Below are 7,964 nucleotides of genomic sequence, written 5' to 3' on the forward strand. Positions count from 1 at the left end.
CCCTCAGTTAACTAAGAAATGAGTAGTTTGTGCTGAGGCAAATTTGAAAACAGAGACAACCTAAATCCTAACAGTGCTTATCCATAAAATGACAATAAAGCTACTAATGACTGGGGAAATTTCCATCAAAGAAGACCAAAATGTCGTCTCCCCAATTTGGCATTACAGTACAGAGGGATTCCCTTTTCGCTGTGGGAAGACAAAGTAAAGCGGCCTCCGAAGCATGCCATAATAACAAGAGGCAAACCGCAGACATTTACGCATGCATTTCCAGCCGCTGCACATGAGGTGGTGCAAGCCCACTCCGTCTAAAGCAGAGAAATACCCCTTGTAAGATGACCTAAACAATCTCCTATAGGAGCTGCAAGATGTTTGCACATAACAATAAACAATATTTTACCCCGTGTGCTTATAAACAACTTTGTAAAACAACAATGGGGAATAAAATTATATGTTTGATGAAAAATAAATAAATAAACATGCAGGTACCAATTATAAAGAAAGTAGCTGAAAGGTATTTGAAGTCTTAAACTTTGCCATGTTTGAAGCAGTGTTTCCCAGATTAAAGGGGCTCTGTGGTAGCCTATATACCCGGGCCAAAGCCTTTTGGTCAATAAAGGGAAGCAGAACTTGCAGGTCCTCTAACCCCGGCCAGACTGCTGCTGCTGTTGTGAGAGCCTGCAGGAGCCACAGGAGTGGAGGCAAGCCATTATCGTGCTGCTGGCGTTTCAGGGTTAAATTCCTGTGCGGATTGGGAACCAGTAGACTGTAACTTCTATAGAATAACAATAGAAAGAAGAACAAAAAGTATATAAGCATCAATACAGTAAGGGTTTATCAAAAAGAAAACCAACAAAGGACAATAACAACGTTTTCCAAAAGGAATAGAATAGCACACACTGAAAATATTTGTCACCAACTGCATGCTTGAGGAAACGAAAGTTATGGTTAAAGCTGACAGACACATGCCGTGTTAGGGTCAACACTTTACATTGATCTTTCAGACAATTAAACACACAGAGGCCGTCAGAGCGTTTTTATGCGGAATCTCTCAGCTGTGAAGTGTTTGCCTGCCAGTCATGTCTTTGCAGAAGTTAGATCACGTGCACATATATCCGGGTGTAAATTATTAACCCAATAAACAAAATACCACGCATGAAGTTTGGCAGTACCTGGGAAAAACTTGTGGAGTCATAAAACGTGTGTGTTGTTGCAGGCGCTACAGGACTGCTCTCATCACCATGTCCTCTTTTATGTCCTCCTTTCTAAATTTGTGCTTGTGTGATAAAAAGAGAGGAATCCCCAGTGTTGCTGCAAAATGGTAACCTCAGCCGCAATAATTAAATTTGTTGAACGCAAGAACAAGAATTACTTCTACCTGTGCACAATACATGTAAACTGAAAACAGCTGATTTAGCTGAAATTCTCACACAGGTCCCAACATTGTAACTTCATTGTTATAATGAGTGCTTAGAAAGAACATATTTGGAAAATTATGCGGGATGCTCAGCGTCATCCATGAGAATTGCGTGAATCAGCGTGAACTCCGTGCTCGAGCCGCCCGTAATAAGCGCGTATTAAGCATTAATGTAGGTTTTTTTTTTAATTCGTGTGATGATAGCATAAAATTAGCTATATTTCCGTAAAGTTGCTATAATACTTTAAAAAAAAAAAAAAACAAAAAAAACCCTTAGTTGTGCCGAAACCTCACAAGAGAATTCTGTTGTGTTTTTATACAGGCTATCTGAGTTTACAGAGGTGTAGGTGTATAACAAAAGTTTTTTTTCTGCAAAGATCGTCTCATATCTCCTCCCGGCGCTAAAAGGCTAGAGCTCCATATATGTTTATTTATGCAATCTCCATTTTAGCAACAGTGTGGACTAAACTGACACTTTCTTCTCTCAAATGACGGGATTTCTTACTTTTAAAAATACACTTTATGGGGTGTCACAGATTAACAATAGAACTTGATATTGGAAGATGTTTCACGTGTAGCTCCACAGTGTCAAAAAGCAGCTTGCAAAAATGTAGTCTATCTTAAAGTTTCCAAAATGTCAGATTTACCTCAGGAATCACTCCTAGGAGTTTAAAGATTCACATGTCAACATTTAAGCAATTATCCCTCAACTTCTCATGCAATAGAAAGTTAAAGAAAGCTGGTATTCCTCTACTTTTACACGCCCAGCATGAAATAACTTCATTGTAGCTTCTGTATGCTCACAGGAAAGATGCAGCAGGGAAACAGCGCTGCCGCTGCAGCTTTCTTTTACCCAGCATCCCACTGCATGGAGCAGGGGTCAGAGGGAGGAAAGGCAGCTGTGTCTCCGCACAACAAAAAGAAAGTTTGCTGTTTTGCACTTCTCCCTTTAAAAAAAAAAAAAAAAAAAAAGAAAAAATGTTAAATGCTAAAGTATTTTAAATCAAGGATATTTTGGGAGTTAGTTACATGAATATATTTTTTAATGTGAAGACTTTGAGTTTACTTAGGGGATATTATTATTATTATTATTATTATTATTATTATTATTATTATTATTATTATTAATAATAATAATAATAATAATAATAATAATAATAAACCTTCTCAGATGGAGAACTGACACTCCAAGAGCTGGGATCTGGTGAACTTCCCAGTCAGAGGTTTGGGGGGTTGGAATAGGGAAAAGCAGCGCCAGAGGGTTTGTACCCGGTCATGGAGCTCAACTCCATTTGTAAAGGCTTTTCTAAGAACAGGAGACAGACAGATGTATAGCCTGATGTTGAATGGAGCGTGAGGACCAGACCAACTTTGAACACACATTTCAATCAGATATCAACATGCTCGGCCTGAGAAAAGGTCACTGTGAGCTGAGTTGGAAAAAACATAAAGTAAACTGAAAAGCTCTCTTTTCTATCAATATGTTCCAGTATTTAAAAAAAAAAAAAAACCCAAGTCATATATCTCTGTTGGCAAATATTTTGCTGAGATCCTTTTGCACAAATTTAAAATGATTTATTAAGAATTTATTAAGAGGCAGAAGATAGTCGATCTAAGATGCAAAACTTTGTGATAGGTGCTTTTAAGGTCCAGTCAACGGGATTTTGTGGGAATAATGTTAATATGACAAAAAAAATTGATTTATATAAAATAATTTTTAGGGCAACCATCAAACTTTTCCTAAAACCACTGAGCGAGGTTGTATATATATATATATATATATATATATATATATATATATATATATATATATATATATATATATATATATATATATATATCTTTATTTTAAATGAAACAATAATGCGTTGTGCATTGTAACTTGCCAACACAAATTCCATGTTGAGTAGGCTATGCTGTTAATTTGAAGTCCCAGATTCATTTATCAACATGTCCATACTCTGAAATCTGTCTGTCCACTGCCTCCTGTTTCCAAAGTGACGGGTCAGTTGAGAACATCACACACTATAGAGGGATTTTGAACATGGCCACAAGCAGTGGTGACCTTTGACCTCTCATACCAGGGAGTTATAGGACAAGGAGCCTGGGCTCAAAGAGCTGGACAAAAGCCACCAACACACACAAACAAGTATACACATGCACAAAAAAACAGAGACAAAATGTAAAGTGCCCACAACACTGACACAAAATGATTAGAATATTTCTACCACTGGCCACTCAGGCTACATGCATGTTGCCTATTGATTAGCACATTAGCACTATTGCCCTTCGCCTAAGTCGACAGATACTCTCACCTAGAAGCCTATTTGTCAAGCAAGGAATAGACAAAAACACACCCTTTTGGCTAACTGCAGGGCCTGAAGGGAGGACATGCAATGTGTCAAAAGCATAAATGAATGGATGAGTTTCCTTTCTTCTTTCCTTAAAGTGCAGGTTCTTTAAAATGAACTGCTGAGAAATATAATAGGACTTTTCTTTTTTTTTTTTTGCAGGGAGGTGGGGGTGGGGGTGGGGGTGGGGGGGTGGGGGGGGGGGGGTTGCTTTCAGGACCTTTGCCAGATAAAGTTTCAACCAACATTTTTCACTTGGGTGTTCAGGATGTGGGTCAAAAGGGAAATCTTGGGATTTAATTTTCATCGTACTTACTGATTACAAATTTGACCTGGAAGTCAAAATGAGAGATAAAATGGATGCAAAAAAATAAAATAAAATAAATAAATCATTCAGTTATGGCTTTAATTACTCTGTGGTGTGATTTAATTTCATACAAGGTACTCTCTTGTGCTAAATTGCTACAGCCTGCAGTATTGATCAGGTCGGGTAGCAGTTTAAATAATTATCAGTTAATATGTGATATTTACTTCAATACCCCCTTCAATCCCTAATCTCATAACACACTACATAATCACTTAATTAAACTCTTGTTTCTGGAGAGGACATAACATCAACATTTACATCTAATATTTGAAAATTCATTTTCAGATGCCTCTCTGAGCTCTGATCGATTTTCTCCAGCTTGATAGAGAAAATATTGTGAATTTTATGAATATTTTTCTGACTCTGCTCTTGGTGACCTCTCTGATAAGATTTGTATGTGTTGCTCGATCATTGTTTTATATTTTGGTAGAAAAGAGGCTTGTTTGCAGTGTAATCTGACTCTTCCGCCTACCTCCCAGAGTGAAACGGAGAACAGACAGCCATCTAATAGGTTTTTAAATAAAGGATTTTTACTGACATGTTTAAACACAGTCGGGATTCAAAATGAGGCAACATTTTGGTTTTTAATCCAGGTTCATGTTTTAATAAAGTACTCCATGCCCCAAAAAGATTTATTGCGGACTGTTTTTCTAATATAAAGAGCCAACAGCTATTGAATGAATTGTGGGCGTGTATCTCAAACCGCGCCATCATCTGTAAGTCACCACGTCCAGCTTTTATCTTTTGGTTACATCTCTGCAAGACACCTGACCTCCTTCCCTGGATGTTTCAGCTTCAAATTGTTCTTTTCGATGGTATCTTTATGTGTTTTAAGTTGAATAGCATGAAATAATTTCCTGACTTTTTGGAGGAAGGGAGTCCATTAAGGTCCACGGTAACCCTATTTGGTCCTGCTGACTTTAAAATCCTTTAAGAACCATTACGCAAAAAGAGAAGAATCAGGTGGTGAAAAGAATCGTAGGAAGGATAGACAAGGAGAAACTTCCACCATAAAGTGTGTATATTCTTTTAGTTAATCAAAACGGAAACAATACCATAACCATTTTCTTAGATGGCTCAATGAGAGTAGATAAAGTAAAGAAAACACATGACTACAAGACGGTATTTACTAAATAAGTGCTATAACAATGCAAAAAAGCAGATAGCAGGCTATGGGGGTGAATAGTAGAACGACAGTTAAAGCAAGACAGGAGAAGGAGGTCTGAATTTCTGTGACACCAAGTTAAAAGTATTTTTCATCAATTCATAAATTTTTATGTGATATATCTTTATGTCACGTTTTGGCTGCATCATTTTGACTCCGTTACTTTACGTGTGCAACCTTTCTTTCTTTCTTAATCCTGGAAAATATTACAATAATGTTAAGTCTTTATAAAGAGAGGGACACACTTCATCATGCAGTGCATCATGTAGAAAGGACGTATCCACTTACAATGAAATTAACTCGTTTGACTCCTGACCTTTCCTCTGCAACATGGTGGGATTTACAGACAATCTAAAAAAAAAAAAAATCACCTTCTGTTTAGCCAGGATTTTGTATGTTTTGCATTTTTCAGCAGCTTTCAGAAACTATTGGACACAATCTAGGATGTTCCAAGGACTGCGGGCCATTTAAACACAATTCATGTAAGAGAAAAGCTGTCATAGTGTCAGTAATCCTTTAATTCATGGCGTCTATCAAGATCAGGCTACAGTATCTTGAATACTAATGAACATGAATAAGGTAAAGAAAATCTATAGGACAATTGAGGAGGGTTGATATTCTTCTTCAGATGCCAGAAGTAATAAAACTTCATGATCAGAACGATCTAGCACAAATGAAGTGATCAGAAACATTTTTACTCCTCTGACACGTCTAAGCCAGACGAAATAGAAGACAATTGAAAGGAGATCACCTTTGACCTTACGCCCACGAGTATCAATTGATACATTTTTGGATTCATGCTTCCAACTCGAAAGAAGATTAATTTTCCTGCCATGTCAACATATAACCCATTCTCTCATTTCATTTAATCGCACGTTGTTAACTCATTATCAACCCATAAATCTCTTAAATCGTGGTAATTAACACATGGATCCTTTGAAATCCTCAACGTGGCGATGTGACAATCATTAATATTTACTTTAAACTTCGCTCTACCTCAAGCCACTTCACAGCCTCTCTGATCCGCGCTGTTTCTCTCGGTAGGGGTGCACGCAGCTTACATAATTCTTCTCCATGTTTATTCTGGCTCTCCGTCACGCAGCGCCTGAACGCGGAGCTTGCAGCTCACATGGATGGATAGTTAATTTAACTATTCGTTAGCTGCTTTACCTTGTGCACGCCCTGGAAACAGGAGCACGCGATTAACGATTTAACAGAGGTTGTCCAAGTCCAGCGGGCCAAAACAAAAGTGGGTTTTGGGAATTGATAAGTCATGGGTGGTTTGGTTCTCAAAGGTAAAATTTAGGAAACTCCTGAGGTGCTTGGAAAGCCTCCTATGGATTCCGTAATATTTTCATAATTTATTAATATAAAATAAGATAAATTGATTGGAATAATCCCCGAGAGATATGTTGTCGATAAACATTGGTTTTATTTTTTCATGATTACTTCGTTAAATCATATGTTTAAGCCATTACCATAAGTTGATATATATTTCAACCAGTTCGATTTTTGGCAGATCGATTGGGATTGGTTTGTGTTGGCTATGTTTGATCAGGTGCTTATTGGTTTTCTGATGTCTTGAAAACATTTCAGAGTCCCTGAGTATAAAGACAAAACGAAACTGTCAAAACATGCTTGCGTGTAAAAAATGAGCAGAGAAAATGCAGCTTATTTGGTTCCCCCATGGTGCCCCTTTCTGGATCACCCACCATACAGAAGGGTTGCAAAAGAGATTGTGTGGTCTGACAGCGCCTCCTGCCGAACACAAGAAGAAGTGGACACTTCTCTTAAAGGGGATGTCTGGAAAACCGGAAGCGCGTTTTAAGGTGGACCACCGGAGTTTGTAACCTACGTTTTTGTTGTTGGTTTTTTTTTTTTTTTTTTTTTTTTTTTAGATCAAAGGGCTCAGGGCAGGCTGGGTACAGAAAGCAGACCTGCATGGTTTGAAGCCGTGTGTTAATATTATTATTGTCCTTTTTTCCCTTCCAACCGGACACAGCTCAGACTTTCTCTTTTGAAATTAATGGTAACAACCAATGAGCGTTTCAAATGTTCAAAAGTTTAAGCCCCCTAGGCAATACAGGTAATGGGATTTCTTTAAAATGTTTTTCAACATTCGCAGTTTAGATAAACTCTTTTAATGAGTTTAATCGAATGATGCAAAAGAAGAAGAAGTAATCAGTTTCAGAGATGATTAATTAAACAATTCACATTCATTTGCTCTGTCATCATACTCATATTACTGATTATTCATCTTAAACTCTGGAAAGTGGAAGCATATCCCTGTTATTAGCAGGTAAGAGGCGGTCGCAGAAATAAACATTTTATCGTGCCATATAGGTTTTCACACCGCAATGAGCTTCCCTAAATTGATAAATGACACAAAGAGTTGATTAATTTTCGGTTTTGAAGAACCCTCAATAATTTTATTCGCTGAAAAGAAATACGTTTCTGTCCTTTCTGCGGTTCCAAGCTGGCTTCGGAGGAGTCACGCAATCAAATAAATATTATGATTGTTGTACAGTGGCTGCGCTCCATATAAATAGCCTAATTAATCTACTTTTCAATAAGTTGATAGACATAAAAGAAGTCAGATCCCAGTTAGTATTTGAGTAAATATGCACCCCATCATTTGAATTAAAGGAGTAAACAATGCAAACG

Source organism: Telmatherina bonti, assembly GCF_933228915.1.
Source record: "Telmatherina bonti genome assembly, chromosome: 20".
Taxonomy (NCBI): Eukaryota; Metazoa; Chordata; class Actinopteri; order Atheriniformes; family Telmatherinidae; genus Telmatherina; species Telmatherina bonti.